This window comes from Saimiri boliviensis, chromosome 3 (assembly GCF_048565385.1).
Source record: "Saimiri boliviensis isolate mSaiBol1 chromosome 3, mSaiBol1.pri, whole genome shotgun sequence".
NCBI classification, from domain to species: domain Eukaryota; kingdom Metazoa; phylum Chordata; class Mammalia; order Primates; family Cebidae; genus Saimiri; species Saimiri boliviensis.
Genome location: NC_133451.1, coordinates 126,166,356 through 126,189,918, shown reverse-complemented (window position 1 = coordinate 126,189,918; position 23,563 = coordinate 126,166,356). Strand labels below are relative to the sequence as shown.

At 36.9% G+C, this 23,563-nt stretch overlaps 1 protein-coding gene across 11 annotated transcripts in view; it reads right to left on the bottom strand.

Annotated features, from left to right (window-relative positions):
- The window catches only part of MARCHF1 (membrane associated ring-CH-type finger 1), a 906,067-nt gene that overhangs the window by 55,670 nt on the left and 826,834 nt on the right, over positions 1-23,563 (bottom strand). The gene's annotated exons all lie outside the window — the stretch shown is intronic.

Below are 23,563 nucleotides of genomic sequence, written 5' to 3'. Positions count from 1 at the left end.
AGTTAAAGTAGAGGAGTGTGGTGGGAGGTAAAGGTTGAAAAACTGTCTATGAGGTACTATGTTCAAGACCTGGGTGATGGGAACATAAGCCCAAACCTCAGTAACATGCAATACGCCCATGACAAACCTGCATAGCTGGCCCCTGAATCTAAAGCAACATTTTACAAAATGCAACATGAATGTTCAAGGTAACATTTAAACTTTAAAAATTTCTATGGCCGGGCGCCGTGGCTCACGCCTATAATGCCAACACTTTGGAAGGCCGAGGCGAGTAGATCACAAGGTCAAGAGATCGAGACCATCTTGTTCAACATGGTGAAACCCCGTCTCTACTAAAAATACAAAAATTAGCTGGGCATGGTGGTGTGTGCCTGTAGTCCCAGCTACTCGGGAGGCTGAGGCAGGAGAATTGCCTGAACCCAGGAGGCGGAGGTTGCAGTAAGCCAAGATCACGCCATTGCACTCCAGTCTGGGTAACAAGAGAGAAACTCCATCTCAAAAAAAAAAAAAATCTACATAATTACTTTTTTGAGTTGAGTCACAATGGCAGGCTGGAAGAATGTATGCATCATTGCACTCTTATTTCCTTTAATGTCTGTAAAGTGTATATAGATATAGCTATGGAGGCTATCTCCCCAGGGGAAATGAAATGACTGCTCACTCGGATAGTATAGAAAGATACAGAAACCGAAACCCAACACTCCCCCTGACCACAGAATGAAACAATATGACAGAGTACACCAGGATTTTGAATGAATTTCTTAAGTAAAAATAAAGAGAGCAAAAAGGAACACTGCCATCTAAAGTTCTGAGGTGAGCGTGCTGGGATGAGAACACAGGGAAGGACAATATCAATGCCTCCTTCCCCTTGAGCTGACTTAAGCAGCAGCCATGTCGGGTGTAGCACCATGTATAAAAGGCTAATGTGTTAAGGGGAAATTAAAAATTATCTGAATGCCTGTTTTTAATATAAAAACCTGAAATATCTTCTCCCCAAACCTAGGCCTGAGGAACTGGACTTAACACTTTGTATTCTGCTTATTACCAATTTAGTGTCATAGCATCAGTGCTCAGTAGATGTAAATTGAATAGAATTGAATTCAGTCAACAAAATATGACTTATTACAAAAGCAGCCAGTAAAAGTAAATGAGAGCTTCTTTAGCACTTAATTAAGTTGTAATATTTATTTTTGGAGCCACTAAAATCTAATGAATTATAGACAGTAAGAGTTTGATGTTTCTTAACTCCTTGAACATCTCTCTCCTGCCTCCCGCAAAAGATAATCCCTTCAACCAGGGGTCAGCAAACTATGACCCAATTTTGTCCACTGAATGTTTGTCATCAATGAAGTCTTATGGGAACATAGCCTCACCCACTGGTTCATGTATTGTTTAGAGCTGTGTTTGCGGAGTAACAGCAGAGTTGAGTAGTTGCTGCAGAGACATGTGGCTGCAGAAACTAGAACATTTACTTTCTGGGACCCTTTCAAAAAATGTTCGCAGATCCCTGCCTTAAAGTACACCTGTGTTTCTGAGTAAAGGCAATGTATGAATATTATCGACAATAATAAAAACAAATTTTACAAAATAAATCACCCTAACTTCTGCAATTAACAATAAAACTGAAGTAAAGGTTACATAGAGACACACACAATAAAAATGAAAACCCCACTTGGCCTGGATTTAGTTCCTGCTGCTTCCATGAACAAAATTTCTTATTTGAAAAGAAAAAGACCAAAAACTGCAGTTAATACTATTGGATAAATTCATCACTAAAAAAAGATTGTGTCAAATGTTCTATAGGTACCAAAAAGATGTTGCAGCTCTGATGTTTTCATTGACATTAAAAAAGTAGTTTATTCATAAGACCTAGCTGATTACTGAGTTCAAACTGACCTGGCCAGTTTACTATCATTCAGCTTCTAATGTGTCATAAAGTCCTGTTTAAAAATATGTGCTGAAACTACTACCTGAAGCACCACTAGCAACATCATTTTCTCATAAAATTAGGGTTATTTCCCACAGGGAAAATAAAAAGCTTGGTTCATTTTCATTCCCATTTCACATGATTTATTTTTACATATTTTTAGCATTTTAAAATTTTTCCAAATTATCCGGCTCAAGTTGGACCCCAAGAGTCTTTGCAAACCATGTTGAGATTGTTCTAAATCGATTTAAAAGCTAAATATCAACCTTAAATATCTACTAGAAATAAAAAATCATGTGATAGCGCCCTTAAAGAAAGAATTAGTTTCTAAATTGATATACTTCACACAAATCACAGTTGCTGAATTATAAACGGAAACACAGTAATGAAAACATAAACACATTTTTTTCCAGCAGAATAATTGTGTAGAGAAGGTGATTTCAATAAGGTAATAAAATTGCATTGTAAGATATTCATAATTTTGGTACATTTTTACCTGACAGGAAGTTGGGACTTGGGAATTGACTGATTCTATAAAATTATTGGTGATCCACATTGGTATCTGTCAGCTAGTGATAGCTACAAGCTGAATTCACAGATTTTACTGGCATTTTAGTATTTTACTAGTGTGATTTCAGTCTAATCAGTATATGCTGAGACTTTCACCATTTATGACTGAATAAACTCTTACTTTTACATAATTTCGAGCTATCTGTGAATAGCAGATGACATAATGCTATGCAGCAAATTAAATTTTAGTTTTCTTTTGTGTGGGTGTGGTATGTGCATGTATGGTTCACATCTCTTACCTTAATGTTTGAGTTTTAAGAAAAGTAGGATTTTTTTTTTTTTTGGTCTTACATAGCTTAAAATGGCCCTTAGTACTCCTTGATCCTTCCTTTGCCAACGTTTCTTGGCTCTGCTAGAATCATGTGTTTTTCTTCATAAGTTTTTAAAAAAACTCATCACTGAGTTTTTTTAAACTTACTATCTTAAAATTGATGAAATTCGGTTCAAAATTTAGAACTATTTGCATTACTCTACTGTAATCACCCCGATCTCCATACACCTTTAATAAAGTCTGCTAAATAAAAAAAAATCATCTTTGTGAGGGTCATGGTGGTTATGCAACTCTGGAATTGTTAAATTCTTTCACTCAAGTCATTTCATTCATGCACATTTTCTTAGTTCTTGCTATATGCAAAGAAAACCATACACTTCAGTGTCTTTCATATCTTCTTCATTTTCACCCCCACAACCATTTCTCTAGTGGTTTTGAATTGTCAGCGTATCCACAAAGTATCTTTAAGACTGTGTTCCTTCGATCAGGAAACCATTCTTAAGATACGCATTTATTTAGATCCTCTTAATATACTGCCACTCTTCAAGAACTCTATCACCAATCTATAAACCCAAATTGCTTTACCTTCTTTTATACGAGCTTACACAATTGCGTTTACCTTATCTATTCAGCCAAATTTTCCACGAATCTCTGACATACAACCACAGTAGCATGGTTCAGAATTTAACAGCTAATAAGCTGCAGGTTTTGCCACAAATAAGTTACTGCTGTGCTAAGATCTTGATTCCTGTCAGCTGAGAGGGCAGTTTTGAGGTCTTGGGTGTGTGTTGTCTATTCACCCTGGTTGACTTACAAATGTTATCATGTTCTGCATGTTGTAAAAAATGTTGTGAAACACTGGTGTGGCTATGGAGAATACAATCAGCATTCGATTTGTAGTTCTGCCGATCTATATGTGTTAAATTACTTAATCTCTGTGTTTCAAGTTCCTCGTCAGCAAAATGCAAGAATAGTGATCACTTAATGAGGATTAAGTGATCAATTAAATAACGATAATTAATCACTTAATTGATCACTTAATTCTTAACAGTCTATGACAATTATTCTCCCATTTTACTGCATAACAGTTTACTAAAAGTAGTATTTTTAAAAAATTAATGGTCAGATGATTATTTCCCGGGTGTATTGCATTCTCTATATTAAAGTCTGTCTTTGGAAATTTCTCCAAGTATGATCTTCATACCTTTGATATCTTCCCTCTTTTAATAACACCTCATCTAAATTAAGACTCATCTAAATTTCAGAATCACATCGCTAATAAAACAGGCCCTAGATTTTCCTTCCCTGCAATGCTCTCTCCTATTTCTTGAGCTGTCATTGCCCTTAAAGCCTATACCACACAGATACAGTCTCTGCTGTTTGTTAACTGTTTCATTTACACAAGTTCTGGAATTATGAGCCGAATAAAATAATATTTAATAATTTTGTGGGGGTAGGATTGTTTTGTGTTTTTGTATTGATATTTAGAGTAATTTAAGTTATGAAAACATTAAAAGGTCAGGGTAAAGATGGCAAAGCAGTAAGCCATAACGGACTAGCTTTCATTTAAACATGTACAGAGCATACACCAAAAAAGCCAGCTTAGTCATATGATATGGGAATTCTCAGAAGCCATTACCAATGACCAGTGTTTTGTTTATGTTTCGGGAAAATTCACTTATAGTGAAAGTGAGAAATGTGTGATCCTTTTTGATACCATCCTTTTAATTTGCATTGAGGAACTAAACTGAGGTGTAACAATTTTATATTCTATCTGAGCAGCAGAGGAAGTCAAGCAAACTGATCTGCAGTAGAAAGGGGAAGTAACGTACTTAAATAAACAGAGAAGAAGATGGACAGTGGTTAATATCATCCCTACTAACAGCTGTTTCCAGCTACTCTTATTGATATGGAGCCAGCACACATTTTTGGAATTAAAACAAAAAGGCATTATAAGCCAGATTTCTAAGATTTCCTTAACAGAGATGAAGATAAATATTCTAAGCCATCATTCATCCTGAGATTTAAAATACCTTGAAAACACAAAAATAACATTATGACATAAGAATAAAATATTTTACAAACAGATAATACCGTTTTTGTAATCATAAGTTTCATCATTCTGAATATGTACTCTTTTTTACTTCTGCAGATGAGTGACAGTTCTTCATACATAAGCGATTTTGTTAAAAGTGTTTTTGTTTTCTCAAAGGGATATTTTCAACTCAAAAAAGCTGCTACATAGCATGACTTCCTGAGTTTAATTTCATGCCCTAATTTGTCACCACCGACTTGGTCAAAACCTCAGACCATCTGCACAGAGCTGTGGGGAATGATCAACAACAAAGACAATGACATGGCAACCTCCCCGGCTTTCCTAACTCTATCCCTGGAGCTGATCCAAAAGTCACAAGTAATCAGCCACTTTTTTTCCCCCACCAGACATCACACTGATAGAAAACAGTGGAGAAGAAGATAATGATCACCCTTGCTTGGTCAGTCATGGAAGCGGAGGAGGCCAAGTCTTATTTGAATCATAGACATTGAATTCTGCAATGGGTTGGGACGATTCTATTGGAATTGCTTCTCTTGGGTGTCTCATCACCTCTGGAGATGGTTCGATGCCATTGATATGAGGACTTTAAATTCTGCTTGGGACCAAGGATTCCCACTGAGATTCCACTCTCATCTAGCCTCGTGGTTCAGCCTTATAGTGGGTTGGACCCTCTTTGAAGACTGTCTGAGAGGTCTCCATGGGCTCCTGAAACACATTAGATTCCCCCATTCCCTCTATTGACATGTGTGGCCCTAGGAGTCCCAGTCAGTGTATCTACAATAGGATAGATCTTATTAATCTTAAGATTAGCTCAGACTATCCAAATCAGGAGAAATCAAAAGCTAGATTGTGTCTTTTAGGATGATCCCTTCCCTGTTAACTACTGCTTTACTGCCCTGTGGTTTACTCATTAGTTAGCTTAGAGGATGATCTATTTCTGTGCAAAAGAAATCAGTTTCCCTAGTGGCATTTATCTTTACAGATCCTACCTTATAATTTTGATGACTTACAGATAAGTAAACAGATAATATATGTTGAATGAATATCCCAAGGTTATGATTTTCTCAACATTTTCACATGGCATAAATATTCATTTTATATCAGCTTTGACATCTTTTTGGGTATATTTGTAAGACTGACAAAATTAAACTAGAGATATTTCTAAGCAATTATGCTTAAAGTTATTAGGCTAAATTTTTTTTAGCTGCATGCATTGAAGTGAAAAGGCAAATCAAAGGGACAGATAATAAAAACTATTTGACTTTACCATGTAGATATAACCAAAGAAATATATGTGGCCAGATACAGAAGAAGCCTTCTGTACATACATAATAACAGAGCTATCAGAAAAATTACCCGGTTATTATTTAGTCTTTTCCTTTTCTGCATGTGGCAGAAATTCTTAATTCAAACTGATTTTCTGATCATTTTTTTTGTGTGTGATTGCTAAGTGTTTGAATGTTTATAAGCTCATCCTCAACCATGACTTCCTTCCAATTTTGTCCACTCATTAATCTTATTTGGCTGAGCATTACATCAAAGAAAGTCTCAAGTTGCTGTGGATAATTGACAAAGCAGGCACTTTTTTTTACAGATAAACAAAAATGCATTGTATTGGAAATACGCCTCTGCATATGAATTCTTCTACAAAGGCAAGTTAAGTGCAAAATACTGATGTTTTACAAATTTACAAAATTGAAGAATGATCAATTTTTATTTGTTTATTCACTCATTTATTCATTCAGTCAACAAATAATGTTTTGCATATGTATATATGTAAGGTTTTATAAGGTCCTGTGATAAATACAAAGATGAATTCGTCTCAGTCTTTTTCCCTTAAGGAATTTATACTATGATAGTTTATGCATTAGACAACTGCAAAACTAGTCAGGATACATTTAAAATGTGATGTGTGCTATGTCAAGTGCTGTTGTATGCAAAGGAGAGAAAGTTCATCTCAGACTGGAGGCCGGGAAAGGGTGGTTAAAGCCTAATGGAAGATGTGGCATTGGAATTGGAATTGAAGCCTGGGTAGAATTATGGCAGAGGGAGAAGGATGTTGGTAGAATACATTAAGCTTAGAAGATATTTTCAGTCAATGCCTTTTCAGTCAACACTTAGAAGTAGGATTGATTGGGTAATTTGGTAACAGTATGTGGCCAAGTTTGAAAAGAGCATGAAAGTTCAAGTAGAATTGTAGTGAGATGTCATGCTGAAAAATCAAGATTACACAGAACCTTGTATTTTCCTCAGCCAGTGCCAACACACACACACACACACACACACACACACACACACACACACACACCAAAAACTTTAATCGTATTTACTTGAGTAGAAACCCACTAAATAATTTGAATAAAAAATTAAGATTACATTAAAAAAAAAACGGGCAAAAGAGCTGAAAAGACATTTCACTAAAGAAGACATCCAATGGTCAACAGCTATATAGAAAGGTGTTTAATATCACTAATCATCAGGGAAATGCAAACAGAACCACACTGAAATACCATCTCACACCCACTAGAATAGCTATTATCCAAACCCCAAAATCAAAAAATCCCCCCAAAACCCAAACAAGATAAATGCTCCTGAGGATGTAGAGAAGTTGGAACCCTTGTGCACTGTTAGGATTAAAAATGGTGCAACTGCTATGGAAAACAGCCTGGAGGTTTTTCAAAAAATTAAAAACAGAAATACCATAAGAGTGAGCAATCCTACTTCTAGGTATCCAGGAGAATTGAAATCAGGACCTTAGATAGGTAACTGAACTCCCATGTTCATTGCAGCATTATTGACTAGACTCAAGCTATGGAAACAAATGCCCATCAACTTATCAATAGAGAAAAAAAAAAATGAGGTATAAGCCAGGCAGAGTGGCTCAGGCTTGTAAACCCAGCACTTTGGGAGGCTGAGGTGGGAGGATTGCTCTCAAAAGTTTGAGAGCATCCTGGGCAACACAGCAAGACCCTGTCTTCACTAAAAATTAAAAAAATAAAATTAGCAGAATGTGGTGACATGTGCCATAGTCCCAACTACTTGGGAGGCTAAGGCAGAAAGATTGACTAAGCCCGAGAGATTGCAGTTGCAGTGAGCTCTGATCATGCCACTGCACTCTACCCTGGGCAACACACCGAGACCCTGTCTCAAAATAATGTGGTTTATATACTTATACACAATGAAATATTATTCATCCTTAAATAAAGAAGAAAATATTGCCATTTGCTACAGGATTGGATATTCACTGGATGAACCTTGAAATTATGCTGAGTGAAATAAACCAGTCACAGAAGGATAAATATCACCTATCAAATACCACTTATATGAAGTATATAAAACAGTCAAACACAAAGAAATGGGGAGTAGAATAGTGGCTGCCAAAGGCTGGAGAGAGGGGAGAATGGGAAGTTGTTATTCAATGAGAGTAAGTTCTGATTACTCAAGATGATGATTCAGTTCTAGAGATCTGCTGTATAACACTGTGCCTATAGTTAACAGTAAATACTGTACTCCACACTTAAAAATTGTTAACACTCTTGTTAAGTGTGTGTTTAACCACAGTAAAGATAAATAAATAATTTGCCCATTTAAATAGCAAAGTAAGATTATTAGAAGGATTAATGTGGCATGTTAGATTAGAAAGAAAAGGGAGAGACTACTACAACAGTCCAAGTCAGTAACAGTGAGAACAGAAATTAGTGTCCTAGTGTGAGAATGGAATGGAAAAAGGGAACAGATATTTTATAAACTTAGGGTTGGTAGAATGTAGGCATCAATTTGGGAAAAGGAAAGGGATGAGCTATGGAGGAAGAGAACAAAGGATGGACCAAGCAGACTTTACGCTTTTGATTAAGCTCCTGGGGATAGAGTCTCATGAGTCATCTATGTACAGGGCCGCTGAGCATTTCTTTGTCCCCACACTTACCACCTATAAATAATAATGCTCATAATTTGATTTTTGACTTAGTTTCTCAGTATGGAGACAGTAGTCTTGAAAATAATAAGAAAATAGATCCACACTTTCTCAGAGCTGCTACTCTGTTGGGTTTGAGATCATTCAATGAATAATCATATTTAAAGATATTTTTCAAAATAGCAGTAAAATCACAAATACATAATTTATTAGGTTGGTGCAAAAGTAATAGCAGTTTTGCCATTACTTTAGCACCAATCCAATATAATGTGATTCCTTCCTCTAATTTACATTTTCTCACTGTGTAGGGAATCCAGAATGATTCTTATATCATTTAATTATCCCAATTATTATTATTATTATTATTTGAGATAAGGTCTTGCCCTGTCACCTAGGCTGGAGTGAAGTGGTGCAATCTCGGCTCACTGCAACCTCTGCCTCCTCGGTTCAAGTGATTCTCCTGTCTCTGTCTCTGGAGCCTGAGGTTAGAGGTGTGCACCACCATGCCCAGCTAATTTTTGTATTTTTGTGTAGAGAAGGGATTTTGCCATGTTGGCCAGGCTGGTCTCAAACTCGTGACTTCAGGTGAACTGTCCACCTCGGCCTCCCTAAGTGCTGGGATTAGAGGCATGAGCCACTGCACCTGGTCCTTTCCCAGTTATTTACCTCCCAAATAAGGCAAAATATAATTTTCTGGAACCAAATGAAAATGCCTTACAAAAACAAAATTACAAAAGCTTATTTATTCAGAATCCTGACAGAACGGAATTTCTAGTCAGGCAAAACCACTAAGATAGTTTTATAATACTTTTCATTTTCCAGACGCTCTGTATGAAGTTTAAACTCTGTCATTGAGAGACATAATTCAAAACACAGTATAATCTTAATTTAAACATTATATTCATGGAAAAAGATTACAAAGAAACATCAAAATCTAAATTGTGATTATGTAGCTAAGTTTATACTAAAATGGTTGTTTTATCTATTTTTAAATTTTATTTCTAGTAACTACAAGTTACTGTAATCAATAAAAATGTTAAAATACAAAGATTATATTTTTCTAATTCTACTTCACTTTTTCTCATTCTTTAGTTAATTAATAGACTCATGAATAAGTTTGATAGATGTACATATCTGAAGATTTGGAAATATACCATGAGTTATCAGTAGATTCTGAATTGTGTCTAGTCGTCTTCCTGTCCAGCTTCAGGAGCAACTTTTGTAACCTTCTGTTTCGATAGTAACCCAAAGACTTCTATATACTGTCATATATGTTATGACAGAAATATAAACTTAAAGGCACTAACCCTCTGATTAGTTTTATATTCCAATATACTTAGTCATTACAAGGACAGAAAAGTATTGTCTGCTCGCCTCCTTCAGATACACCAATATTCTAGGAATATATTGTATTATCTGAATTTTAAGTATATAAAACATATTTCTTATCAGCTATGGTATACATCTAAACTCTATGCAATTGTGTATTTAGACATTCTATTTAGGTCTGTGAGATTCTGCTGCAGTTTCCCAGAAGATAAAACGACTTTACCCTGTCGTCTGCTATTGAAAGGGGGTATCTTCAACTGCATAGTTCGCAGTTTCAAATCCCTGCATTTGTAGGTCTGTTTGACCTTTCTCAACACTATCACTGTCTGTTGAGCCTTTTGCAATGCCTGTCCTTCACTCTGTCTCCTTGTCTTTTCATCATCTTTTGACCTTTAGCCTTCTTGGTCAATATTTTTCATTATGAAATACAGTCACGCCATACATCCCTTAATGACGGGGCTACAGTCCGAGAAATGCCTCGCTAGAAATTCCACCATCGTGTGAACATCACAGAGTGAACATACCCAAATCTGATGGTGTAGCCTACTCCACACGTAATCTAAATGGTAGAGCCTGTGGTCCCAGGCTACAAAACTGTACCACATATTACTGGACTGAATACTGTGGACAGTTGTAACATAATAGGTATTTGAGCATCTGAATATAGAAAAGATACAGTAATAATATGTATAAAAAGCAGTACACCTGTATAGTACACTTACTATGAATGGAGCTTACAGAATTGGAAGTTGCTCTGGCTGAGTCAGTGAGTGATGGGGGGAGTGAACGTGAAGGCCTATGACCTCACTGTAGACTTCTTTAGACTTTATAAATACTGTACACCTCCCAGGATGCCCTCAATTTATAAAAAAAATATTTTTCTTCTTTCAGTAATAAGTTCACCTTAGCTTACTTTAATTTTTTTTTTATTTTATACATTTTTTAATGTTTTAAACGTTTTGACTCTTATAACGCTTAGCTTAAAACAGAAATACATTGTTTAGCTGTTCAAAAGATTTACTTTCTTTCTGTTCTTATTTTATAAGCTTTTTCTACTTAAAAAATTTTTAGCTGGGCATGGTGGCTAACGCCTGTAATCCTAGCATTTTGGGAGACCAAGGCAGGTGGATTGCTTGAGGTCAGGAGTTCGAGATCAGCCTGGTATACATGGTGAAACCCTGTTTCTACTACAAATACAAAAAATTAGCTGGGCATGGTGGTGGGCACCTGTAATCCTAGCTACTTGGGAGGCTGAGGCATGGAGAATCGCTTGAACCCTGGACACAGACGTTGCAGTGAGCTGAGATTACACCACTGCACTCCAGCCTGGGCAACGCAAGACTTTGTCTCAAAACACACACACACACACACACACACACGCACACACACATTTAATTTTACTTTTTAAACTTTTAGAAACAAAGACAAAAACATGCACATTAGCCTAGGCCTACATGTATATAGTTTGTCCTTGATCAAAACACACACACATGCACCCACAATATATACATCTACACACAAGCATACACATATATGCATACTTAGTATATCAAATAAGTTTTTTAAAAGAAGATCAGCAAATACAAATGCTCACCTCCTTTATTTTACTTTGTGATTTTGCTGTCCTTGCACAGATTTGTTGGGTTCCTTTTCCCTAAAGTACCTCTTCCTGTCTCTATGCAGAATGAACACACTTTATTACCATGGATTGTTATATTATCTGTCTTCTCTACTTCTGTGGTTTCCATACTTTACTATGGATCAGTCTCACAGAGAGGGTCAGTTAAAACCTAGATAGCTAGGTTCCACTCCCGGCATTTCAGTAGGTCTGGACTGAGGCCTCATAATTTGCTTGCTTAAAAACTTGTTAGGTGATTTTGATGCTAATAGTACAGGGACTCCGAGACGCGTGCTTTTAGGGCTTCCCCCCGCCCGCCCTGCAAAGTGTCGTTTGAAAATGAATTACAATCTTCCATACCAATGAGAAATTTGAGGTCATTCCAAAATGAAGGCTGTTAAAAGCGACTGTATTTTCTATTTCCAACAATAAGTGTGTCAAGCTTGAGAACCATTTTAGACAGCTTCAGGAGCTGAAGGAAAATAACTTTGTACCAGTTGCTAGCCCCAGGCTTCTTTTCTTGTGTGTGTAAATTATAAGAGATACTGTCAAGTAGATCTCCTCTGCCATATGCATTTTTTTGCTATATATATACATACACAGACACACACTTATCTATTTATATATACATATATAAATTTACACACACACACACACACATATCTTCTGGGCATCAGTTTGTTCACCTCAGATTAGGCTAAAAATCAGTGGCTCTCAGCTTTTGGTTGCTCATTAAAATGATCTGGCATGCTTCTAAAAATGTATCCATGCTGAAGTGCCACTTACAAAGCAATCTGGATGGAGTCCTGGCAGCATTAAAAAACAACTTTGGGTCGGGTGTGGTGGCTCATGCCTGTAATCCCAGCACTTTGGGAGGCTGAGGCAGGTGGATCTTGAGCTCAGGAGATGGAGACCAGCTTGGCTAACATGGTGAAATCCCGTCTCAGCTGGGCATGGTGGTGGGTGCCTGGAGTCCCAGCTACTGGGGAGGCTGAGGTAGGAGAATTGCCTGAATCCGGAAGGCGGAGGTTGCAGTGAACGGAGATCGCTCTACTGCACTCCAGCCTGGGGGACAGAATGAGACTCTGTCTCAAAAAAAAAAAAAAAAAAAAAAAGCCTAGATTGAGAACTTCTTGGTGAGATGATCTCTCAGGGCTTTTCTAGCTCTAACTGGTGGGATTTTGAGACTTTGGAATGCTGATTGGAACAATGAGTCCTCTGATGTGCGGGGCATTTTGATAATACATATGGCTTCTATTTCATTCTGGTTATGATTATTTTTTCCTTATTCCTCTTTTATTTTCTCCATTGTGGCCATCTTATTGTGTGGCAAAACATTTTATTTTGATTACACCCCCAGAGAGTCATGATCTAATTTAGATAAAGAGTTTGTAAAATAAAGACATCAGAATTTGTTAAAGTGGGCCTCAGACGGGCCAAATAAGAACAAGCTGGTAAAAACCAGGCAGAACATGGAGAGGTTTTGATTAGCATTTGTTGGGCAACCTTCAGGGAGAGAAGAAAGTTCTCAGTTTAATGTCTACGGTAAAATCCATCGCCAAACACAGACACTTCTGAATTACGGCGTCTTCAGTTCTGCATAAGCCTGAAAGTGAATGAAGGAGAACTAACAGACTCCTGGAGTCCCTGTGTCTGTCAGAGGTGAGAAGGAGAATACCGTGCTGTGGTTAGGGCTGTCAGAGTGCTAAGAGCAAAAGACAACTTGCTGAGGTTACTGCACAGGCATTTTAATTTCTGAACCAAATTCGATACTGATATTTAAATTTACCTATTAAAATACCAACTGCAGAAGATCTGAAATAAATATATAACTACTCTGCAGTATTTATAGGGAAGATGAGAACCTAACTGTGGTAATTAGAAATGGAGAAAATGTTCGAGCTATATATAAATTCTCAGTTATATATCCTTATTTGGTAGCAAAAAATACGGTACTTAGTATTCATGTTTATACACACAACGTTTATTTTCTGTTTGCATAAACATATAGCAGATCTAAATTTAATGCACACACAATAGTTTTAAAAATGAATTGTATGAGTGAGAAAAGAGAAGGTGTTGCTTTCGTACGATAGAGGAGTTTCATATTGCTAAACAGATATAAATTCATTAAAGGAAGTATATAGTTCAATATGACTGTAATTCTGAACACATATTGTTCCTAAATTAAGACGTAGATAAACTCTATCTAATTAATAATCCTTCCTCTTCAATATTTTGTACTTTGATATGATTGGGTATTCAACAAACTAGAAATTATCAAGGAAAAGGTAAATGTGGCACACTATGGCCTCATGACATGTAAATATTGACCTATATGTCTGAAAATTTCTGAGATTAGAAAATTCCTGGTTGATATTCAAATCTGCTTTAATATGGTTTTTTAAGCAAGGAAATATCTCTTCTTTTATTTCTATCTAAAGGCACAACTTGTTAAATAATTGGCCTTCAGAATACATGCTATTTCCAAAAACCGGAGTCACCTGTTTAGCTAAATTAGGAAGTAATCAATCAATCCATTTGGTTTTGGTCATGTAAGATAATTTGCCAGTCAAGATAATCAGTATTATTGATGATACTGCCATTTTATGCAAACAGAAAATAAACATTGTGTGTATGAAATGTATTATCTCCGAAACTGAAAACAGTCAGAAAAAAAAATACTGCTAAGAACAAGGCCTATCTTTAAAATATACAAAGAAAAGATAAAATTATGCTTCTATAATTTTTTCAAGTTATTTTTTCTAAGTTTTGTATGTCTGTGTGTGTCAGTGTCTGAATTCATTTTTTTATCCATTCAAAATATAAATTACTCAGCCAAAATGCTGTATAATAATGCACATTTATAACAAAATGTGGTGTTACAAACATTTTTCTTCTCTTTTTTAGAGAAATAGTCTGTAAAACTCAGTAGCATAGGGTATATCTGAATAGCTACTGATGCTGCATTGATTCAAATTATTCATAAAAAATAAATTAGTTTGAAAATACTGAATTATACTAGTAATGTATTCATTTGCAAAGCACATATCATTTTTCTCACTTTATAATCCTATAAATAAAGCGAGGGCCGTTTTACCTTTTTCAAGTCTGACCACTCCAAGTAGAGAGAAGAGTTGGAAGCAAGACCTTCTGATTCTATATTGTGTACTCCCAAGTAATTCAGCCTTGGCAGGTTACCAACAAAGTTCACACCTATATTTCCTACCAACTGAGATTTTATTAAAATCAACAGGAGAATGGTTGCTGTTAGTTTCAACAAGACTCAGCAAAACAAAGGCAAAAGCATAAGAGAATAAATCTGTGAACTTTCTTAAGAGTCTGTTACCTCTTAGAAATGAATGCTTCATTACGTTTCTTAGTGTAACCTTTCTCACCTGAATACTGAAGACTGAACAGCTTATCTTTTACCTGTAGAACAGACTTTGACAATAGACTGTCAGTCTCATTTTTGTACAGAAAAAATAATAGGGAGAAGTAACAGAAGAAGTAACAAAAGCTGAAAAAAATCCATTACTGAGTGAACATAAATCCAGGACCAAGAGGTAGAAAATATGAGTCCAACTGATTAAATATTAGATATTCAATATTAAATGTGACAAAGAACTTTCTCACAATTAGAGACTCTGAAAAGAAAGAGGCTGCCCCAGGAAATACTCTGTTCGAGGGTGTGATGGATGATAATGTGTACTTCTGTTCCAAGGGTTTTCAAAGGAACCAATGGGAAAGTGACCTAGACCATGGACGACTCTGAACTCAGTCTCCCCAAAGACTCATAGTTGTCTGAAAGATTGGGGTAAAGGGAAGTGTAATTTTTACTCTAAATCAATGCTGAGAGGAAAAACTACTCACTAAAATGTTATTTTCCCCAAACATCTTACGCATAATGCACGTTTTTCTTAGTTGTTAAATTTCAGGTTCATCTGAAGATATACACATGTAACTGGAAAAATGGGAAATATAAACGTTTTATATTACCCTAGATTCACGCTGTCTTGCTTGGTTGTATCTGCATTTCAGTGATGTACTGCAGAGGTAAATTAGGCTTCCTGCAGTCTACGGTTTCCATAAACTCTTAGTTACTAACCTCGACAGGGCTTATCTATCTTACTGTGTTTACCATTGGTGGACTTAGCAAAAACATACAGAATGTCCAGCCTGGTTAACTTTGAATTTTAGATAAACCATGAATACTTCTTTACCATGAGTACATCCCAATGAAAAATTCTTTGTTGTTTGTTTGAAACATCATCGGACGTTTGATCTCACAACCAATTCCCTTACTCTGAACAGATGACCTCAAAAGGTCATCAGATGGAAACTTAAAATATCTATAGATCTGCATATATCCACATTTATCATTTTACCTTTTACTTCAATTGCAAAAAAAGTCATGCCTGTTTTCCCTGCCATGGTCAATCTTTCCACTTTAGGTCCTATACCTTCCTACCTTCTCTGTGGGAAATGAATAAAGAACTGATCAAATCTTCAACTGCTCTATCTTTCACTCAAGGGTCCCTTAAATTAAAAACCAGAACACAAATGGTCCCTGAATTTACCTCTTCCTCCACGTTTTATACTCTCTCTCTTTTGACAGACTCCTCCGTTTCTCTCTGCCTTTTTGGCTGTTCTGTTCTTTTCCTCCACTGGCTTCTTTTACCCTCCCAGGGAATATCAAATGTCGCTTTTCAATGGGTTCTTCAAGACCACATCTCAGTTTACAGAATTCCCATGGGGGATCTTGACAATCACACCTACCTACTCAAGATTTCCTGATCTTCATCTACAGTCAAGATCTCTCCTCTGAACTCTAGACCTTGCCTATATCTTCCGCCTGAATATGTCTTTTTGAATATTTGTCCTGCACCTCAAACTATGATGTCCATAACCGAACTCATCCTCCCCTTTAAAAATCTTTCTCAAACAATGTTTGCTCTCTACAGTAAATGGTGCAGTAATCTAACCAGTGTTCTAAATCAGAAACTTGAGAGCCAATTATATGTATGTAATTTATAATCAAATCTTGCTTTAGTTTCAAAATATTTAAAAAATTCATCCACTTCTTTTTATTCTCATTGCCACTGTCTCTTCTGCCCTGGGACACAGCCATGGTTTTCTAATGAGTTTCCTTCGTCCTTCCCTCACCAATCTTTTTTCCAGCAGCAGCCTAAGTGATTTTCCAAAACACAAGTCTGATAGCATCATCCTTTTGCTTAAAAGGCCTACAGAGACTTTCTTTTTGTTGTTAGAACAAAGTCCAAAGCAGTATGCTTCGTTTCCCCCACTTTTACTTCCCGGCTCTCTACAGGGTTGCACTGAAATCCGTGCACACCATAGCTCACTCATCTCTGGGTGTCCAGGCATGCCACATCCTTTTCCTGGAACAGGTTACCCCTTCTCTTCACTTGACTTACTCCTAGTTCTCCTTTGGATTGCTCCCTAGTTACTACTTCCTCAGGGAAATGCTCTAATAGATGCAAGTTTCTCTTTTAGCTTCATTCACAGATTTTTTGTTTGTTTGTTTTTACATCTGCCTGTTTAATTACTTGTCTTAGCAACTGAAATGTAAGCTTATAAAGGATGACACCATTACTGTCTATTTCCAGCTTCTAAGACATTGTCTTGACATAGAACAAATTCTCAATAAATAATTATTTGCCATATAAATGGATAAATAAATGAATACACAGATATGATGACAGAGCTAGAAAGGTTCATTTTAGGCACAATTTCTTAATTAAGAGTGAGAATATGCATAACATGTAGGAAAGCTATAGCATAATGGTACAAAGTATATCCTCAAATTCACCATCCAACCCAAGCTGATGCTAGAACATTACCAGGAGTTATCAGTTATCTTTGGGCTCTTCCTCTTTTAAGGAAACCATTGATGGAATTCAATATTCCTTACTTGTTTTACCCTGTAACACACAATTCCCATTATTGTCTCCATGGTTTCTGCAAGTCTCCTCTCTTAGCATTCATTGATTAGGAAGCTGTCCCAAAAGGTCTGTTTGAGCACTGCCCTGAATTGCTCTAAGTATTCTGGAGGGCACAAAACAGAGATAAGACAGGACAGGGAACAGACAGTCTGGCCAGAAGTATGTTCAAGGAACTTATTCTGTAGGGAAAAGAGAACTAACATGCATGAAAGTAGAGAATATATGATCTGACTAGAAGGATTATAAGCTTTCCAAGAGAGAAAAGATTACTGTGGACCAGACTAGCTTAGAAAACCTTTATAAAGGAGGATAAAAATGAAGTGAATATTGAAGCATGCCCAAATACGAGCATTTGGAGAGGAGGAGTAAGACATTTCACAGGGGGAAGATCTACATTTGGTGGTGGTGTAGTTGAGCATTACTGTTTTGTTTCATTTATTTTTCTTGCTCACAATTCTTTTTTTCATTTCTTCTGGTACTACTGCAGTTCTTTTTGCTGTTGAAATTTCCTTTTCCCAGTTCATAAGATTTGGAGGGGTTGCCGATGGCTACATTTTAAACCCAGCCTTTCCATCCAAGGATTTGGTCCACCCGCAATACCCCACGCTCCTGGTGACAGTGATTGACACAAAGATGGGTATGTGACCTAAGGCAGGCTAATTATATGCCTTCCTTGGGATTTCATGTATAAGTGTTTGAAAAGAACATTTCTCTTTTCTGTTAGGCTGCTGCTGATAAAATACAAGCCTGAAGCTACCTCTGGCCAGACGATCTGTTCCGTCTTCTATATATAGGAAGTTTGTCTGTATTTGGAGGAAATGACTCCTCACAGAGAAGGAGAGTGAGCGAGAGAACCACATTGTTTCTGGAGTTCCTGAAGCCATCTGTATACTTTTACTATTCATGTGGTTAATATACCCCTTTCTTGTTTAAGCTCATGTGAATTGATTTCTGTTGATTTTATCTCATTAGAAAAGTCTTTAACAAAACAGGTAGTGGGCTAGAGAGTGGATGTGGTGGAGATGGAAAGTGTAGGAAAGGACTGGAATAGAACACTGGGATTGAGAACGAAAACACAGATCAGACGCCAGTATCTGGAGGAAGAAATGACGGTACTTTGCTGGACATTGGATGCAACAACATGGGAGGAATAAGATCAAAAATGGAAAATCCAGGAAATCTGTGGACTCACTGATAGAAATGGAGGTAGTTGGAATGAGGAAGTGGATTTGAACGTAAGCAACAACCAAACCACAACATAAGTTCCTGGTAGAGGTGGGACTTTGCCAGCCTATGGTTTTGGTGACACACCCCATGCTGTATTGGTGTAACTGTGAAATACAGGAATATGACATAGTCATGCTTGGTGTCAGCATTCAAGGGAATATGATTAAAAAAACAACTATAGACACTTGGCTTTTCAAATTTAGATTCTTTTCTCTCTTTTCTCTTCCTATCTAAAGCGTGGGAATGATTTGTAGCATAGAATAGCATTTCTCAAAATGTGGTTTCTGCATCAGAAGCTTTAGTATCACCTGGGAACATTTTAAAAATACAAGTTCATGAACCCAACCCAGAGTAAGGGCATCAGAAACTCTAAGGGTGCGTCCAGGAATTTGCATTTTAACAAGGCCTTCAGGTGGCACTGATGTTCACTTAAGTTTTAGAACTTCTGGTGTAGAGTATTCTTTACATGTTGGCCCTACAGCAGGTGAGGCAATCCAACATACAGTGCTATGATTTTGCATCCTAAGAATTATTCCCTTAGAAAAGTACATTTTCCCTAAAGCTATTCTTTCAAAAACTATGTGTTGAGAGTGTGCTAGCTGCCAGGCATTTTTCCAGATACTTTGGATTTTGCAGTGAACAAATTTGATACAGTTAATCACAATAATGCCTATATTTTAGCAATTAAAATTATCCTATGGAAGTGACTGCCAGGGAACCTTCATGTTGGTTACAGGTCAGGATCTACTTCCTAAACAAATGGCATTTAAACTGAGAAAGAATTAGAATTTGTCTGGAGAAGAGTCGAGGAGGTAAGATAAAGTCATTCTAGGTCCTGAAAGGGGTAGGGCATGAACACTTCCAGGGAATGGAAAACAGACCAGCATGAAAAGGTCATGGTTAATGATGAGTGATGGAGCGAGAGAGGCAGATCTGATAGAGCCATCAACAGGGACTTGTAAATATTAAAGATTTTGCACCTTTCACTGAAGGAAATTTACAAGCCATGCAAAAGTTTCAATCATGGGCTAACATGATCTGATTCATGTTCGTTTGCCTTTTTAATTAAATGCAATTCTTTTCTTTTTAATTTTTAAAGCAAAGACTTTTCCACTGTACTGCAGAAATAACTGTGGGTATAATAGTGTGATGAGTTAAATTCCCTATGAGGTATAATGGGCTGATAGAGATACTTTCTCTAAATAAGGCTGTGATGAAGGAGGGAAAAAGAATAGAGCATGCATGTGGAGACCATATGCCAGGAACAGAAAAGGAAGAAGGCTTGAGAGCTTCTTCCTTTTTGTGGTTGTGGCTGAGACTGCTCCTGCTATGCGTGTCTGAGAGTGCAAGTTCATAGGCAATTGCTGCTTGTCTCAGGGGTCATTGTTCTGCCCACACAGAAGACTCTGGTGCTCAGGCTCTGTCCATTTTTAGAGATCATAGGTATCTTTTTTTTTTCCTACCCCCAATCTTTTGTATGGATTTAATTCACTTTCCAGACATTGCTGCTACCTCCTTGAGAATGATTCCCAAATCTCTATGTCTTCCCTGGCCTTGAATAGATTTCTCAGTGTTTAATATCTTTAGTACCCTGTGCTAATACATTGTGTTAAAAAATGCACACATGCCATTGTTTAGTGTCAGGCTGTGTGTAGTTCACTAATTCGTGAAAATTGTACACACGCAACTCTGACGTCTCTTCTGCATTTCAATAACATGTCTCACTATCTACTGGACAGCTGACCCTGGAATGTCACTGAAACCACAAATAGCTTGCCTATAATTGAACCCACCATGTCTTTCCTAAATTAACTTGCCTCTGTTCTCTTCCGCCTTCTTTCATTAATATTAGCATTTACTGTTTTCTCAAGTTCCAAGATTTGAAGTCATTCTTGACTCCTCTATCTTATGCTCTCATCGAATCCAAACTCTGAGATTGTCTCTATTCACCTGGTGGAATGCTAATTTTTCATTTGTTCTTTCCTTTCCTATCCATTATTATCCTAGTATTTTACACAACACACAGGGTAAATCCATTTCCTAAATCTAGGCTCCTTTATCAGAGACGTTGGTGACTGCACTATAGATGTGACTTCCTTAAGCCTATTTTACTGAGAAAAGGTCTTTCTGTATTTTTTTTCCCTTGAACCTTTTTTATTCTTAAAGGAATATTACGTAGAACACCACTATATAAGAGACATAATCATGAGGGTGTTCTGGCTGAAGTTGGGCTGAGGGAGGCACAGTCTCCTTGACCTGCCTCAGCTTTGGAGGCAGCCTCTTTGGAACTCAAGAGGTCCACGGAGGGAGTTTGAAAGCAAGGATTTACAGAATAAACAGTTCTGAATATGTATGTTTTCTTCAAAATGTCTTTTTAAAAGAATTATTTTTTTATCAGTTTATGCCATCCTTCCAACCTAGTCATGTAAGTTCATGTAAAATTGGTAAATACAAGTGTCAGTATCCAATCCATGTTGTGCTAATGGTATTTCCCCTGCCTTGAGTTCTAACCTAAATTCTACTTTTCTCAGCTCCAGTCCTTCCTCTTCTTAAAGGGTTTCTAGATCATCCCAGATCTCAGCAAATTTTCTTTCTTCAAATCCTGAAGTATTCCTCTTCTTACATTCATCCTGTACTGTCTTACGGACTTTTTTTTTTTCCCCCCTGGGTACGTGTTCAATCTCTGCCACTTAGATCATAAGCCACTTAACAGAAGAATCAAGTCTTTTGTGACTTTGTATCCTCAGCCTCTAGTATAATATGCTGCCTGCGGCATTTGCTTAGTATATTGATGGTAATCTCTAGCAGGAAATAATACCTATAGGCTCATCTATCTCACTTTCATTAGTAGCAGTTTAAGCTAAATATCCTGTCTTTGAAAACGTTTCTCAAGAATAGTGCTTTTAAGTTAGGAGAACCAGTCACTATGATTTTAACTGCAAGCATTATTTTTCTCTCCAATTGCCATTAAGCCTACAACTAGCTTCTTTGACTGTCTTTCATTAGATTATGTTGGAAGCTAGATTTGGGGAATGACAGCAGACGGTTGCAAGTGGGAAATTCTCCATTCAGACTAGAAAGAGTGGTTTGGTCCATCCCCTAACTTCTCAGAAAAGATACACATAAATCATGATCAAAAGATTATAAGAAATTTACATTGACATGTAAATTAAATGGTGATAGTTTCTTTGTAAATCCCCCTTAAGTCCCGTAGCATGCTTCACACGGCCCTGTGCAGTCTATCCCTCGCCACTTCTCCATCCTTCTCTCTACCACGCCACCACCCTGCTCACCACATCTCAGCGACAATAGCAAGCTTTATATTCCCTGGATTGCCAAGCTCCCTCCCTCCTCCTGCTTCCTGATGGTGGCTGCCTCTGGCTGGATGGTCTTCCCTGCTTCTCTCCTGATCAATTCCCGTCATCCTTTGAGCCTTAGCCCACTTGTCACTTGCTTAGTTTTTATCTCATCTCCTACAATAGGTTAAGCTTCCTTGCTATGTGCTTTCATAGTTCTTTTCATGATTATAATTACATATCAACTGTGAATTAATTTGTTTTTGGTCTGTGTTCTGCAATAGATTATAAGCTGTAAGATGTCAGAGACTATACAAATCCTATGCACTATAATATTTTGTCTAGAATAAAGCCCAATGCAGAACAGATGTTTGAATACATAAATAAATGAGGATTTTATGAATGACTATCGTATAAAACTTTCAGAGAAACAAACCATTCTTAAATTATTCACATGCAGAGTTTAATTCACTCCTGCCCTGAATGGACATGAGCACCCTTCTCTGGGTCATGCAATTCACATGAATATGTATACATATTTTATAAAGTAACTTCTGTTTTTATAAAAACAAACCAAAACATACCAAATATTGCACAGTGAAAATCTTCATTCGCTCTTACAGAGAATCTAAACAGCTTAAATGATTGGTTGTAATATGAAAATGTGAAAATATATTGTTTTGTTTGCAATTGCCTCACTTACGCACACTAGCATGGGTATTCCCATAGTTCTTTTTACATAAGATTATTTTGAAAATGTATGCTGTTGGGTTAAAATAAGAGCAAGAAAGCTGTCTCATGGCTAAAAACATGCACATGTTGAAACCTTTCAGTATATGTTTATCGGTAAAGTTAATGTGGTCCCCTTCCCTAAAGGCTCTTGCAACCCCACTGATATGTCCCTGACCTGTTTCTGTGTCCTTTGAGTCTCAGTTACCCTGCTGAGTCAGACAATTGGAGAACAAATTAAAGCCAACTGCAGCGAAGATTTTCTGATACAAAAATCTGCCCTTAAAGAATGTAAGCCTTGAATATCTGTCAGGATGCCAGCAGTTCACCCGATTTGCATTGAAAAGTCTAACATTTCACACAGTCTCACTCTTAATCCCCCACTACAATTATCCTAACTAGATTGAGTGCAAGACTCAACTGAGTCAGCCCCTTTTCCGGGATAAACCATTATTTAATGAAAAGGAAGGGAATATCGAATTGTACTTGGTAACAGCTTTCAAACCCATGTTTATATCTGCATTATTATTTTCATACCCACCTTTTCTCCTTTTATCATGTTATATCCAATTAGAAAAAGAATGCTGTAAATAAATGTTAAGTTTTGAGGATAGGTGTCAAATACACAGCTAACTCACAGCAACAAGAACTATATTTGGATGCC